Source organism: Chrysemys picta, chromosome 1 (assembly GCF_011386835.1).
Source record: "Chrysemys picta bellii isolate R12L10 chromosome 1, ASM1138683v2, whole genome shotgun sequence".
Taxonomy (NCBI): Eukaryota; Metazoa; Chordata; order Testudines; family Emydidae; genus Chrysemys; species Chrysemys picta.
In genome coordinates this window covers 17,345,877-17,361,825 of record NC_088791.1, presented here as the reverse complement: position 1 = coordinate 17,361,825, position 15,949 = coordinate 17,345,877, and the positions used below count along the sequence as shown (strand labels likewise).

Here is a 15,949-nt window from a genome sequence, read left to right as displayed (position 1 = left end):
TTGGAAAAGAGTAAAATCAGGAATTCAGCAAAATCTTTGTTCTCCCTTTGACCTGTATGAGCTATTCCTAGGGGAAATACCTTCTCTTGCCTTCCTAACGCACAGTGACTTTTTGAAAGACCTTACCTTTTTCTGCACAAGCTACTTGCAATTTTCAGAGAAGGGTGGCCATTAATGGTACTTAAAATGCTTTTAAAAAACAAAGTGAAAACCAGCTCTAGGATAGTCTACCAGATGGGTTGTAAAGGGAACATTTCAAGAACATGTTGGAGGTATAATCTATGTCAGAGACCAGTCCTGTATATCCACATCCATGCACTATTTCTTTACCCTTTTGGTGTATCTTATCAGTTTTGGTCAGTGAAAATAGTCTGGTCACTTTCATTTTTGTTTCTAGTCAATCTCTCAGTCAATTCATTTTCTGGTTCTTGGATACTTCACTTTTGCCAACTATGAGTTTATCATGGGGCTCACACTACACCTCTACCCCGATATAATGCAGTCCTCGGGAGACAAAAAATCTCACCGCGTTATAGGTGAGAATGTGTTATATCGAACTTGCTTTGGCCCCCCCCCATTCCTTGTTCCCTAACCGCCCCCTCCAGAGACCCCTACCCAACCCCGCTGCTCCCTGTCCCCTGACTGCTCCAACCCCTATCCACACCCCGCGCCCCCTGACAGGTACTCACCGGCAGCGGCGGGAAGCGCAGCAATGTGGCCCCAGCCCGCTCCACTCCACCACCTCCCAGCCGTGGCCCTCCACTTCCCCGCACTCACCAGCAGCGGGAGGTTGGGGAAAGGAGCCCCCATACTCGCCTGCGGCAGGAAGTGGAGTGCCGCGGCTGGGAGCTGGTGGAGTAGAGCGAGCTGGAGCCGGGCTGCTCCGCTTCCCACCACCGGTGAGGGAGGTTGGGGAAAGGACGCCCACCGCACTCATCGGCAGCGGGAAGTGGAGGGATGCAGCCCCAGCCTGCTCTGCTTTCCTTGCCCCAGCCCCAGCCATGTCGCTGGGGCGGGGGTGTTGGGGAAAGGTCACGCACTCACCGGCGGCGGGGAGCGGAGTGCTGCGGCTGGGAGCTGGCAGAGTGGAGTGGGCTGGGGCCAGGCTTCTCCGCTTCCGCTGCTGCTGGGGAGTGCCAGGGGGGGGATCCCTTCCCCCAAGCCCCCTCCTCTGAGCGACCTGGCTGGGGCCGGGGTGAGGGAAGCGGAGCAGGCTGCTCCCGGCCCCCCGCTAATCCCTCGCTCTGTGACTGCGGGGCCCCCAAAATTGCCCCCCCCCCACAGCTCCTGCCTCCTAGACTCTGGGGGGGGGAGCCCCTGACCACCCCCAAGACCCTCTGCCCCTTATTCAACGCCCCGGCCCGGCACCCTTAACACGCTGCTCAGAGCAGCGTGTCAGAGCTTTACCGCGTTGTATGTGAACCCGTGTTATATCGGGTCGTGTTATATCAGGGTAGAGGTGTATTTGTTGTTTTTCTTAAAACCCCAGCTCCTGGAGCCAGGTGAATATGTGAGACTCTCAGTTTCATTAGAAGAAGGGTCGAGGGGAAGCTTCTAGCTCTCCTGATTAGGGAGAGAAGCTTGAAAACTTGACCAAGAGTAACCTAAAGGTTCAGAGACCAGAAGGCAAAGAAAAACACCCACATTTATTATTTTTTAAAATCCCATGTTTTTAAGTAAAGTTAATGTTTTTTGAGACCTGATTTGTGATATTTTGAATGCTTAGGGTTGGCAATACTGCAACGTCTTTATTCTGGTTTGTGTTCATGCACGGAATGGGAATCTATACATCCAAAAATACTGTGTTTCTTTTTGCTCTCCTCTTTCTTGCTATTCTGTGTCCTTTCTAACTGATCAGAAATCCAGTAAAGAATGAATATAATAGAGGGAAGGAAGTAGAGCACTTTATATTGAACCATCAGCAGGCGTTCTGTTACTCCAGTCATAGCAGGATTGGGGCCAGATATATGTAATGTCATTTCAAATTAAAATGTAAGTAGCTGAGGCTAGTTTTTATGAGACTTTTCAAGACTGGCTGGGATGGAATTATACTTATCTAGCCAGGAATTAATAAATTAATATATCTGAATAGCTGCTGTCAACATCTGGTTCCAAATTATAAAAGGAGCTTTATCCTTAGCCAAAATTCTGGGGCATCTAAATAATCTCGGAGACAAAAGACCAGATTCTGCTCTCAGTACTCCAATGTAAACCCTAAGTGACTCCACTGAAATCAATGGAGCAGCTCAGGACTTACACTGGCACAGAATGGAGCAGAATTTGGGCTATGATTTTCCAAGCATGCGAATAAAATCCTGTGTCAGAGCCAGACTTCTGAAGTACAGTGTGTGAGGAGATTGTCATAAACAAAACCCTTTGAAGAATTTTGGGGGACAGTAAGAGCTCTGTTTTGTTTGGAGAAGCGGAAGTGTTCTGCAGTAGTTTCTCACAGAATTTCAGTGCATACAACCGAGCGAGAGGGTGGGAGAGAGAAGTTTGTCTCTTGAACCTTTATTCTGATCTTTCTTATTCCAGATTAACGCCACTATAGACAATAGAGCTGATCCAGTGTGAAACTAGAATAAAAGAAAGCAAACTTGAGCTTGGTAACTATTTTCCTCAAAAAGTTATTTTATACATAGATTTAAAATTCAACCCATCATGGCAGCCCTTTTTCAAAAGCTGATAAGCCCCATGTGCTAAAAATCCATCGTGTCACTGAGAGAACCAGCCAGTACAAGCTCACAGGCTTATGAGACCAATCGTTGGGGGAAAATCTTCCTACCCCACAAACTGCCCTCACATTAGGGTGATTAGCTTTCAAAGTAAACTATAAGAGAAGGGACAACAGGGGAGGAAGCATGGTCTGGGGAGGATGTGATGTCTAGTGGTTAAAGCACAGAAGTTAGTCTGGAGATGAGGCTCTGACATTGATTTGCTATTTGGTCCTGAGCAATTAAACCCCTATGTCGCCTCAGTTTCTCTATCTGTAAGTAGGGATGGTAATTGTGACAAATATGGAAATTTCCTGCAAAATCTCTGGGAGATTTTACTGTATTAAGTGTAGGTATCATTGTGGGCCAGGGATTGTACGTCACTCCATGGGGGAGGGTGACCACAGCTCCTCCAGGACTAAGAACAGTGGGGGTGATGAGGCAATCTCCCTCGGGTTGTAACACCTCAAGAGTGGTACCACCACCTGGAGAGGCTCGCTTATGGTGGTTCAAACAAACTGGATTCTCCAGAAACCAACAGACAGAGAAAGGACTTTTGGATAAACAGCCTGATTCAGGGCCTGCTTTGTGATCCAGAAAATGGACAGGACCTTCTGTCCAAGCAAGGCCTCCTTCCTGGAAAGGATTGGAAGGGCTTTGGCCTACTGAGGCCCCATAAGACTGACAGGTGCCCTCTGGTCCGCTTTTAGCAGGCATACACGAACTTCTATTGGTTTTTTATATGTTTGTCTCTGTAATGTTTTCATTTAAGAATAAATTTGCTTGCTCGGAAAGGGCTGTGTGGTAACTGAAAGCTCCTAGCAATCACACTGTTCATAGACTTCAGCGAGAAAGTAAAGCACAGATGCTGGGCTAGTCATGCATTCTGGCTTGGCTGGGAATACCACAGTCTAGGCAGAGAACTGTGCAGCCTGGAAAAACCCCTGGTCAGGAGAGAAAGAGATGCAGGTCTCTACTCAAGAGAGATGTGGCTGGGGACCTGGGATCCTAGAGTCCGTGTCCTTGGTGGATCGTGGAGAGGGAACACAGGTGCAGATACTCTGACATGTGACAGTAATATCTCAGTGTTGTACTGGTACCCAAATCTCCTCTATAAAGTAGCTAGTTAATTACAAATATTGTATTTTGTTATTCTACAGAAGTAGGGTGACCAGATGTCCTGATTTTTATAGGGACCGTCCCAAAATTCAGGGTTTTTGTCTTATATAGGCACGTATTAACCCCGACCCTGTCCTGATTTTTCACACTTGCTATCTGGTCACCCTACACAAAGGAGACTTTGTGTACCACTACAACACATAGAAACAAAATTCAGACTGTCTTTACTACAGAGCTCCAAATTTCACCAGCAAACATCAGCCCACAAACATACTCTGTGCCTCCTATTGATGTTCTCCTCCTGAACAAACTAACATCCCGTTCATTTGCACAATGCCGTTGCTTTGTCTTTGCATCACTTTGCACTGCAGCTTTTCAGTGTTTAACTCGACATTATTACACCTGGGAATTTCACTCGAGCAACACTCAGTTGAAATTATGGACATGATCCACCTGCCACTAACATCAGTATACTACAGTGGGAGACTGGCATTGGCCACTATCGGAAGATGGGATGCTGGGCCAGATGGACCTTTGATCTGACCTAGCATGGTCATTCTTATGTTCAAAATTGGCAACTCTATCTACACCAAACCCAGGTTTGGTAGAGAGTAAAGCTGTGGTTGATTTCTTGAAAGCGCCACCCCCCCCCCCACACACACACACACACACATTCTTTTACTGTTCCTGTGGTGGCTCTTAATTCACAGCGCAACTGTACAGGGCAAAAGACAACAGCCTTGTAGCCCAGAAATCTGCTGCTCCTGCAACACTCAGTTTAGCCATGAAAGCATCAATGGCTTGATAACACGATCACCACTGCAGCCTCTTGCAATCTTCCATCCTGAACAGCATTTAGTCTTTTAGGGAATTAAAGTTTTAAACCATGATTTGAGGACTTCAGTAACTCAGCCAGAAGTCTAATTCAGGACTGGGTTGATGAGGTTCTGTGGCCCACAATGTGCAGGAAGTCAGACTAGATGATCATGATGGTCCCTTCTGGCCTTAAAGTCTATGAGAATGGGAAGGGGAGCTTCCCCGGGGGCAGGAGCAAGAAAAATAGCAAAAGGAAAGCAGAGAGAGGGGGCGGAAAAATAGGGTAAAGGAAAACAAGAAGAAAAAAGAACAGATACAGAAGAGAAGAGAGACAGTGGCACCTATGCTAGGGCATGAGGTGAGGGGACATAGGAGTCCAGCCAAAATAAAGTAGAAATTATGGCCACTGCTTTCAACCTTGAGATTGGTACCATTAGGCACCTCAGACCTTATTTAAACACCTCAGAGGAAGTGACTTGGTTTTCAAAGGTTCTGAGCTCCCACAACTTCCATCAAAGTCAATCAGAGTTGCCTATTCCCACAGATGGAGCCACTGGTATAGTGTCACTAAATATTGCTAGTTACTGTGGGGCATTTTAGTACCGAAAGGTTGAGCCAACCAAAAGTACCTTGGCAAAGGATGGTGTTGATGATGTGGATGGGCCAAAATGGCAGATGGTGCCGGTGGAGTGGTGTTTTCATTACTGCTTTTAAAACAGGTTAACCTCTGAGGGCAGCCAAGCTCAGTGACGTACTATATGTGAAATGAACTGGTGGCCTCCCCATCTACACAGACAGACAGGCCTCCGCCCATACAGATGGATATCCAGATCTCAAAACAATTACCCTCACAATTAGCACACACTTTGGCAGTCTTAGCAAAGACATGGAGATGGAATGTTCCCCTCAGGCCTAAAGATGGCCTCTCCAGGTCAGTGATGAAACACACTAGTGGGATTGGGTGCAGTGTCTATGAGAAAGCAGTTTTCTGGGTGCTCACAGGAGCTCAGATTCTCCAGCTCTAAGCTTAGAAGAGAGAGAAGAGAAATATATATTTCAAGGCTGTAAAAAGCTGGAGTGGCTAAACTTGACGGGGTAACTCCGCTTGGGTCATTGCTTTTCTTTGTTGTAATACCTCGGGCCTGCCAGTGCTTCTCATTTGGAAAGAGTCTTATAAAAACATTTATCTTGTCATGTAGAAGCTGCATTTTTCACTGTTACGGAGTTATGTCAATCCCACTGCAGGCAAGAGGTCAGAAGTGGGACTCCCACGCTCATTCTTCAATTTACTGTACTGTGAATGGCCATCCCAATCGTGGTGAACCCGAGCAGCATGTGAAATAAGAGTTATGCCGTTCTGCAGCAGGAGCAGTGACTGATAACTGAGTGGCTTTTTAACTGGGTTTTCTACTGGTAAAATTCAAATGCATCATAGACTTCAGTTCCTGTCCAGCACAACACATTGTATCTGCAGCCTTTTTTGTGCCATGTGGGAAGGAGGGTTTTGGCTTCTGCCTAGGGGCAGGAAGAGCTCATGTAACTGATTTTATCCCCTCCCAAACCTTATTATCACTGTTTCTGTCTCCCCTCTCACCTCCCATGCCTGTGGTGATGCAGCCAATGGGAGCTAAGGTGACATGCTCCAAGGGTCAGAGAAATTTTCCCTCTGTGTGGTCCATCAGGAGGTGTGGAAGACAGATGGGTCTTTCTTTTTCTTCTTCCTTGCATTAATCCCATCAAATGGGGTCCATTCCACAAGTCCTCTCCTTCCAAAGTGCTCTGTTCAGTGCCATATCCTCTACCACGCCACACACTAACATGTCTTCTTTTATAACAGCCCACCATGGCTTGAGCCAGCCCCTCCGGTTATGTCTACACTGCAATGAAATACCTTGGGCTGGCTTGTGCCAACTGGTTTGGCCTTGGGCTGCAGGGCTGTTTTATTGCAGTGAAGATTTCCGGGCTCAGGCTGGGGCCCGGGCTTTAGGCCTCTGCAAGGTGGGAGGGTCCCAGAGCTCAGGCTCTAGTCCAAACGCAGAAGTCTTCACAGCAATGAAAGAGCCCTGCAGCCCAAGCCCCGTGACCCCAAGTCGGCTGGCACGGCCAGCTGCGGGTGCCTAGTTGCTGTGTAGACATACCCTCTGTACTTCTCTTTCAGCCTTGATCCATTGGATTCTCTTATTGGCATAGTTGTTAGGACTGCGCTTTACATGGCCAATCCATCTGACTCTCCGCTCCCTCATTTTTCGTGTATGGGTGTTACTTTGAGCACGTCTTGAACATACACATTTCCTTATGTGATCTTTCTTGTTTACACCACTCATCCATCTCAACTATTCAGATTTCAGTTAGGCCTATTTCTTCTTTGTTGCCCAGCATTCAGCACCATACGCTAAAACTGGACAGACCACTCTTGTATAGACTTTCCCTTTTAATCTTACTGTCACATACTTATCTCTCTCCATTTGAGCCAAGCATTTCTTATCCTCACTCTAATTTCATCCTGAATTTCCCTATTTTCCTGAATTCTGGAACCCAGATACCTGAAACTTTGCCGTTTTGGCTTTGTTGGCCCATCTAGTTTCAAGGATAATTCTTCAGTGTTCACATTACTGAAATTACCTACCATATACTCTGATTTTCCTCTGCTTATTTTGACCCCATGTGTCTCCAGCACATCTCTCCATTTATCAAGATCCTCTTCTAGGTTATCTGTCTCCTCAACTGCAAACAGCATACCTCAAGGTGCCTCCTACTTTATGTTCCTTGGGAGAGTAAGCAGGACAAGGATAAACAAAGAACTCAGTGCTGATCCCTGATGTCTTTATTTCTCCCCCTAGTCCCCCCCAAAAAACCATATTTTTTTAAAAATAAACAAATTCCCTTCCAGAAGGCCATCCTTTCCATCTCATGGTCTCTAGGCAGGAGTTCAGTATTGGGTTCCTGCTCTTGACTGGTTGACAGAAGTCTTGGAAACGCTATCACTATAGTGTCTAAGTGCCTTCTATATAAAACTAATAGCAATAATGTAGTACCTAGTGGACTTCATGGGGTCTCTGGCACTGATCCCTTTTTTGGGGTCAAACTCTGGTGTAGGTTTTTGTTGTTTTGGGGGGGAGGGCTTGAGTGTGGGGGGAGTTTGAATTGTGAATGTCCTCTTATGGTGGAAAGGCTTTCTCAGTGAGGAAGATTTTGCAACATAAAGATGGTCAGACGACACTGAGTTGACCAGATCTCCTCTGGAAGACTCTTCTATAGCCAGATCCCCTTGTTAGAGAATGCTTTCCCCCAGCTCTCATACACTTCTCCCTGGACATTCTCACCGGGAATTGCTGCTGTCGTGATGGTTCAAAGATTAAAGTTTGATCTTTTGTATAGCTGGGGCTTAATCCATTAATTGCTTTGAAAATGAGGACCAAGGCCTTAGTTAGACAGGCATCAGATGCTGACTTTGAGCCAGTGGAGGGGCTTGAGAACGGCTTGAGATGTTCACAGCAGCCTGAGCCATGGATAAGGCAGACAGCTGCATTCTGCACAAGCTGGAACCTTTGTATTATCTTCACACTCCGTTTCAAATACAATGAGTTTCAATAATCCAGCCTAGAAGTGACACAAGCAAGGATTACTGTGGCCAGGTCCTTGTCCTTGAGGGAGGTATGAGGAAGGCTCTTAGGAAGGTGAAAAGGCAGTTTTGGAAACTGATGCTAACCAGTCATCCAAGGTTAGCGAGAAGTCAAACTGGCTTTGCGCCTCTTCACAGCACTGTAACACTACATCCCAGATTTGTCATAGTGATATTATTATGATATGATTGTCCTATTTGTGTGCATGTATCATTTTTGTATCTGAAGTTATGAATATTGATTATGGGTCTGTATTTCAAATGAGCTTACTCTGGAAAACACCCACAGCCAGCCTTTCAGGTACAACAATGAAGAAGCCAGACAGTGCTGATGGCCTATGTGCAAAGACAATGGGCTGTAGAATAGCTCAGCCTTCCTGTGGACGTTTTGGCCAGCCTGTAAGTAATGGCTACTATGACATTGCAAGGGCATGAGACCAGATCACATGACTCAGGACTCCATTTTCATGCCTGTATTTTTCCACAATCTGAGCTGGGAACTACTTTTGAAACAAAGGGTTCTTGCCATGTGCTAAAACTATATAAGGCAGGGAGTGACATCATATGGGTTTCTTCACTTCCCTCACACCTCAACATCTGAGAGAAAACCTTCTGAGGAAAAAGGACTTGGAACGGGGTGGGGATCCCAAGCTGCAAAGCAAATGCAGTTTGTCCCTTAAGAATCAGCCAGGCAGTCAGGGTGAGAAATTGCTATTCATAGCCAATCTTTCTAGTATCTTAGGCTTAGTTTGCAGTTTCATTTATTTACTAGGTAATCTGCTTTGATCTGTAAAAAGCAACAGAGGGTCCTATGGCACCTTTGAGACTAACAGAAGTATTGGGAGCATAAGCTTTCGTGGGTAAGAACCTCACTTCTTCAGATGCAAGTTGTCCCAATACTTCTGTTAGTCTCAAAGGTGCCACAGGACCCTCTGTTGCTTTTTACAGATTCAGACTAACACGGCTACCCCTCTGATACCTGCTTTGATCTGTTTGCTATCACTTAAGCTCTAGCTTTTTGTAGTTAATAAACTTTGTTTTATGTTTTATCTAAACCAGTGCATTTTGAATGAAGTGTCTGGGGGGAAAATCCCAACTTGGTCAACACAATCTCTGCATGTCCTCTTCACATTGAGGGAGATGCGGACTGGGTATTAAACCCATATACTGGCCAAATTTGACCAGGGCAGGATGGTACAGTTCTGGGGTCCTAGGCTGGGGAGCTGGTGTTTATTTTGGCTGTATCCTCTCTATTGTTGGTTCACATGCAGTGGCTGGTCAGAGAGCCTGCATGTAACTGCAGCTGGGTGTGTCTCTACCTGTGTGTATGCTGGTGGAAGCGTAAGACCAGGAGCGGGGCTGAAGCTTGTCACAGCAGCACAGTGTGAGAGGGAGCCTAGGCTGGTGGGTCAGAAGGCTCAGCAGTACCCCAGTTGCAGGCAGCACTCTGGGGGAAATCCGTCACAACCACCACTGCGTTGGAGCACTCCTTTTTCTCTCTGTGGGAAGGCTCCTTCATTTCACCCCACCATCCAAGTAAGCAGACATCTTCACACTGTGCTACCGCCCATTCAGTCAGCCAGGGAAGAACAAGTCACTCACATCATAGTCAAAGACCATAGTAGCCTGCCTAACATGCATAGAAAATGAGGTGGAGAGATGTTGAGACTCTACTCCTGGAAAGAGGTCATTCTTTGAAGGTCAGGGCCAGCTCTTCAAATGTGCTAATCACCTAGCACCTTCCGCTGAGAGTGACCGAGGACAAGGCTCCTCTCTCATACCCTGTGGAGAACAGTGGGAGCTGATCTGTGTTCTGTCAAGCTCATAACATCTAAACAAGGATTCATAGATCCCAAGGCCATACAGGACCATTGTGATCACCTAGTCTGACCTCCTGTACAAGACAGGTCATGGAACTTCCCTGAAATAATTCCTATTTGAACTTCCAGTGATGGGAATTCCACAACCTCCCTTGGAAATCTATACCAGAACTCACCTTGTAGTTAGAAAGTTTTTCTCTACTATTTAACCTAAATCTCCCTTACTGCAGATTAAGCCCATTACTTTCCAGAACAATTGATCACAGCCCTCTTTATAACAGCCCTTAATGTAGCTGAAGATTGTTAGCAGGTCCCCTCTTAGTCTTCTTTTCTCAAGAGTAAACATGCCCAGAATTTTAACCTTTCCTCACAGGTCAGGTTTTCTAAACCTTGTATAATTTTTATTGCTGTCTTCTGAACTGTCTCCAATTTGTTCACCTCTTTTCTAAAGTGTACCTCCCAGTATTGGACCCAATACTCCAGCTGAAACCTCACCAATTATTTCCTGTGTCTTAGATACAACACTCTTGTTAATACATCCCAGAAGATTAGCCTTTTTCGCAACTGCATCACATTGTTGACTCATACTCAATTTATGTTCCACTATAACCCCCAGATCCTTTTCAGCAGTACTATGATTAGTCCTCATATTGTAGTTGTGCATTTGATTTTTTTTTCTTTCCTAAGTGAAGTACTTTGCACTTGGCTTTACTGAATTTCATCTTGTTGAATTCAGACCATTTCTGCAATTTGTCAAGGTCCTTTTGAATTCTAATCCTGGCCTCCAAAGTGCTTGGACCCCTTCCCAGCCTGGGGTCATCTTCAAATTTCTGTAAGTATACTCCCAACTCCATTATTCAAGTCATTAGTGGAAAATATTGAATAGTACTAGACCCAGGACAGATTCCTGTGAGACCCCATTAGATACACTCTCCCAGTTTGATAGGAAACAATTGATAACTACTCTTCAACAAGTTGCGCACACACCTTATAGTAATTTCATCTAGATAGCATTTCCCTAGTTTGTGAGACTGTGTTAAAAACCTTACAAAAATCAAGATATATCCCATCAGCTGCTTCTCCCCTAACCCTGAGGCCAGTAATCCTGTCTAAGAAGGTAATTAGGATGGTTTGGCACCATTTGTTCTATTTCTTTATAACCCTATTATCCTCTAGGTGCTTAAAAATTGATTGTTTAATAATTTGTTCCGTTGTCTTTCCAGGTGTTGAAGTTAGACTGACTGGGCTATAATTCCCCAGGTCCTATTTGTTCCCCTTTTTAAACATAGGTACAGTACTATGTTTGCTCTTCTCCAGTCTTCTGGGACCTCACCCGTCCTTCATGAGTTCTCAAAGATGATTGCTAACGGTTCTGAGATTGCTTCAGCTAGTTCCTTAAGTACCCTAGGATGAATTTCATCAGGCCTTGCCAACTTGAATACATGTATTTATCTAAATATTCTTTAACCTGTTCTTTCCCTATTTTGGCTTGCATTCCTTCCCCCATAGTGTTAATATGAATTGTGTTGAGTCATCATTAATCTTTTTAGTGAAGACTGAAGCTAAATAAGTTTTAAACACCTCAGCCTTCTTGAATTCATCAGTTATTAGCTCTCCTTCCCCGCTAAGTAGAGGACTGGCATTTTCCTTTATCTTTTTCTTGCTCCTAATGTATCTTAAAAACCTCATATTCCCTTTTATGTCCCTTGTTAGGTGTAATTCACTTTGTGCCTTAACCTTTCTGATTTTGTCCCTACATACTTGTATTACGCTTTTGTACTCCTTAGCAATTCATCCATGTTTCCACTTTTAGTAGGACTCTTTTTTTTGAATTTCAGGTCATTAAAGCGCTCCTGATGGAGCCATATTGGCCTCTTTCTATTCTTTCCATCTTTTCTATGCATCGGGATAATGTGCAGTTGTATCTTTAATATTGCCTCCTTGGGAAACTGCCAGTTCTCCTGAATGCCTATTTCCCTTAGATTTTCTTCCCGTGGGACCTTACCTATCCATTCTCTGAGTTTGTTAAAGTCTGCTTAATTGTCCTTATTCTGCTGTCTCATTCCTTGCTCTTCTCAGAATCATGAAATCATCATTTCATGATCACTTTGACTCAAATTGCCAAATCAAGTCTAAAATGGCACGCCCCCGTTTACTTCCTTCATTTTCTGAAATAAAAAGTCCCCATCACATTCCAAGAACTTACTAAAAATCATGTGTTTTGCCATATTACGTTTCCAACAGATGTCTGGATAGTTAAAGTTCCTCATTATTACCATGGTCAGTCCAAACCTTCCTAAACTATGGAAATGTTCAGAATCTGAACCTGAAATCAGATACAAATTTTTGCAGAGAAGTTGGCATATTTTTATCGTGGGTGAAACCAGAATGCCAGATCCAGTTATGAGTATCGATGCATATTGCAGTGTTGTTGTAGCCGTTTTGGTCCCAGGATACGAGAGAGACAGGGAGGGTGAGGAAATATCTTTTATTGGACCAACTTCTGTTGGGGAACAGGATTAGCTTTTGAGCTTCTGTATACAACCAGTATATCAGTAATACAACCAGTTACGGGTTAATACATATCTTTAATTACAAAGGTTATAGTATCTCTGAATGTGATAATGGGGCACACAGGCCACGTAAATCAGTTTGCTCACCCTTAAATACCTCTTTCCTGCATAGATGCAGGAACTGGCGGTGCTGCCACACCCCTTGGGTTGATGTGATTTCCATCATATACAGGGTTTACAGTTTGGTTTACTGGCTCTCAGCACCCCCACTATAAAAATTGTTCCAGCACCCCTGCCTTGCTCTGACCGGTGGAGCACGTGATCATGTTAGTGACAGGTGGCTACAGAGGGAGAATCAGAGAAGTCATTATGGGTTCCCGTCATCCTTTTTTCCCCTTATTTGTGCCTGACACTGTCTTAGTTTTGAAATCTTGAAATTCATCTTTGTGAATAGAAAAAGGAGCCTGTGTTTGTCTTAGTGATTCATCAGATAGAAAATTCATTTTGAGCCCTGAAAGACATCTCTGGTTGTTTAATCTCTCTGGCTGATATTATAATACAGCTATAGGAAGAGTGAAAAGACACTGTTTACATGTTCTATCTAATTTTGCCCTGAACAAAATGTTGTACCATTGCGTCAAGGCATCCTATAGAAAAGAACCTATAAATTAGTACTTCTGTATTTAACAGATAGCTATTGTGTGCTAAATATAGAAGAAATCACTTGTTTTACTGCAATGAAAGTTCTTTTTAGTCAGTCTAGTCAGATACTCACATTAGTTTGAAGGTGAACAAATGTATGATTCATTCCTGGTGGTCACTGGTTTCCAGGGACATTACCCCAAGGATGACTTTGACCCCACATCAGTCTAATTGTCATTAATTGGTCAGTGTTTGCAGAAGAGCTTTGTGGGGGAAAACTAAGTAATACTATAAGGATTGCCATATTGGACCAAATCAATGTTCGTTTTCTGACTTGGAGCTGACTCAGTTCCTTTCTAGGTCAACTGCTCCACAATTATTAGCTCTTGAGTAGTGATGGGTGAGCTGAAAAAGGGTTGGGATTTGCCTTTGGTTTAAATGACTATCCAACAAGTTTAGAGCCTGATCTTGCAAGGTGGCAAAGCTGTGAGATGCTGGGCACCTTCAGCTCCCATTGACCTCACCGGGAGTAGAGGGCTCACAGAAGTTCACAAGATTAGGCCCTAAGGACCCAGTCCTACAAATACTTTCTACTGAGCATAGTGCTTCTGACTGTGGTCAGACTAAAGTGAACATGACTCAGGGTGAACAGACAGCAAGTGTGAAAAATCGGGGTGGGGTGGGGGGTTATAGGAGCCTATATAAGAAAAAGACCCAAAAATCGGGACTGTCCCTATAAAATCAGGACATCTGGTCACCCTAACATGACTCCTCATGGTAGCAAGCAGTATGTTCATTCACATTTGTAAGATTGGGCTCTTTGCTTGCAAAATTCAGCTTTTATGAGATTTCTTGTTCTGGCCTGACACTGGGCTGAGTGAGCAGTCTGTACTTTGAATTGTGATTCCTTGAGTTTTTGCAGTCTCCAGTGCATAACCCTCCAGAGTTTGTTCCTTGCAAAAAAAAAAAAATTAATTGTGATCATTAAGAAACCTACTCTGTCCAGGTCAGTGAAGTTACATACTTCGTCAAAGTTTTAACAAAAGAGTGGCAGGATGAACAGGCTGGTGAAGGCAGCTGCTGTGCTAAAGAGTCTCCCTCTGACAGTCTATTTCTGGAGTGGCTAATCTATTATCTGATTATCGGAGCTTGTGTGTATCAGAGTTTGTCCATCAGGAAAATATATTACACACCCTTCTTTGCTATTGAAACCATCCATCACAGCATGCCCCAAATGGTCTATCATGCTGTTGTCTAGTAAAAGTCTCCCATCGCAGACAGGTCCTGTTCAGATGCCTGTCCCAGATGTCTGCAAATGTGATCTCAGCTATAACTCTGAGAACATTTAGATGGAATTTATGATTTAATGTTCCGCTGAGCTGCATCGACTGACTCCATCTCCAACCTTTATAAATAATATTGAGCTTCTGTTCCTGAATTCTTTGGTCAAGCCCCCCTTTTTTTTTTTTATTCGGAAATACATCACTCAAAAACACTCAAAAGATATTAGTGAGTCTGAGTAGATTTAAAACAAAAAAGCGTTTGGTAGCGTAATCCATTGACTGATCGTGCTCCCATTGATGCCAATGGGAAACAAAATAGTTCAGCGAATAGGACACCGGCTGGGAGTTGAGATACTTGAGTTCTGTTCCTGGCTCTACCAGTGACCGTGGGCAGGTCATGTCATCTGTCTGTGCCTCAGTTTCCTCATCTGTAAAATAGGGGTAATGTGTCCAATCCAATGCCCACTGAAATCACTAGAACTATTCCCATTGGCTTGAATGCATATTGGATCAGGCCCACTGATACTTCCCTTCCTTTGAAGAGCAATGTGAGAGCTATGGGTGAAAAGTGCTACGTGAGACTAACTATGATTATTTCACCACTGACTGAAATGGGAGCAGGAGCAAACTCTGAGAAACAGGTTTCAGAGTAGCAGCCGTGTTAGTCTGTATCCGGAAAAAGAAGAACAGGAGTACTTGTGGCACCTTAGAGACTAACAAGTCTCTAAGGTGCCACAAGTACTCCTGTTCTTCTTTCTGAGAAACAGGGAAGTAGCAAGTCATTCGGCTTATGGTCCAGATTTAGGGCACGTCTTCACTACCCTAGGGTAGACGCGATAAAATGGATCCCCGATCGCTCTGCCGTCGACTCCGGAACTCCACTGCAGCAAGAGGCGGAAGTGGAGTCGATGGGGGAGCGGCAGTGGTCAACTCGCCACCAGGTAAGTCGACCTAAAATACGCAACTTCAGCTATGCTATTCGCGTAGCTGAAGTTGCATATCTTAGGTCGACACCCTCCTTTCCCCCCCCCCTCGTAGTGTAGACCTAGCCTTGGTTCTGTTCTTTAAATAAAATAAAAAATGAGACTCTGCTCGTGGAAAGGGCTCAGTGCCCTGGACTCCTGTGAGGCCCAAGTATTGCAAGACCCTGAGCACTCAGCTCCCCAATGAAGTCCACGGGACTTGAGGGATTTTGGCAGCTACAGAAGACCCTCAAAACCTGTCAGGATCCAAGCTGGCTGCAGAAGATGTTGAGGGTGGTCAGCATGGTTTTAAGTTATTCCCGTTCATCCCAACCTTGGATTTGCCTCTATTTTGATTCTTTTAGGAGTGGGTAAGGGGATCTAATAATAATCCTAGGAAAAAACTAGTATCCAAACATCTTTTGTTTCCTTGTTTTTTACACATCTGTGCTCCCCTC

The 15,949-nt window shown here is 44.6% G+C and overlaps 1 protein-coding gene across 2 annotated transcripts in view; it reads left to right on the top strand.

Annotated features, from left to right (window-relative positions):
- Positions 1-15,949, top strand: part of FRMD4A (FERM domain containing 4A) — a 529,915-nt gene that overhangs the window by 193,552 nt on the left and 320,414 nt on the right. The gene's annotated exons all lie outside the window — the stretch shown is intronic.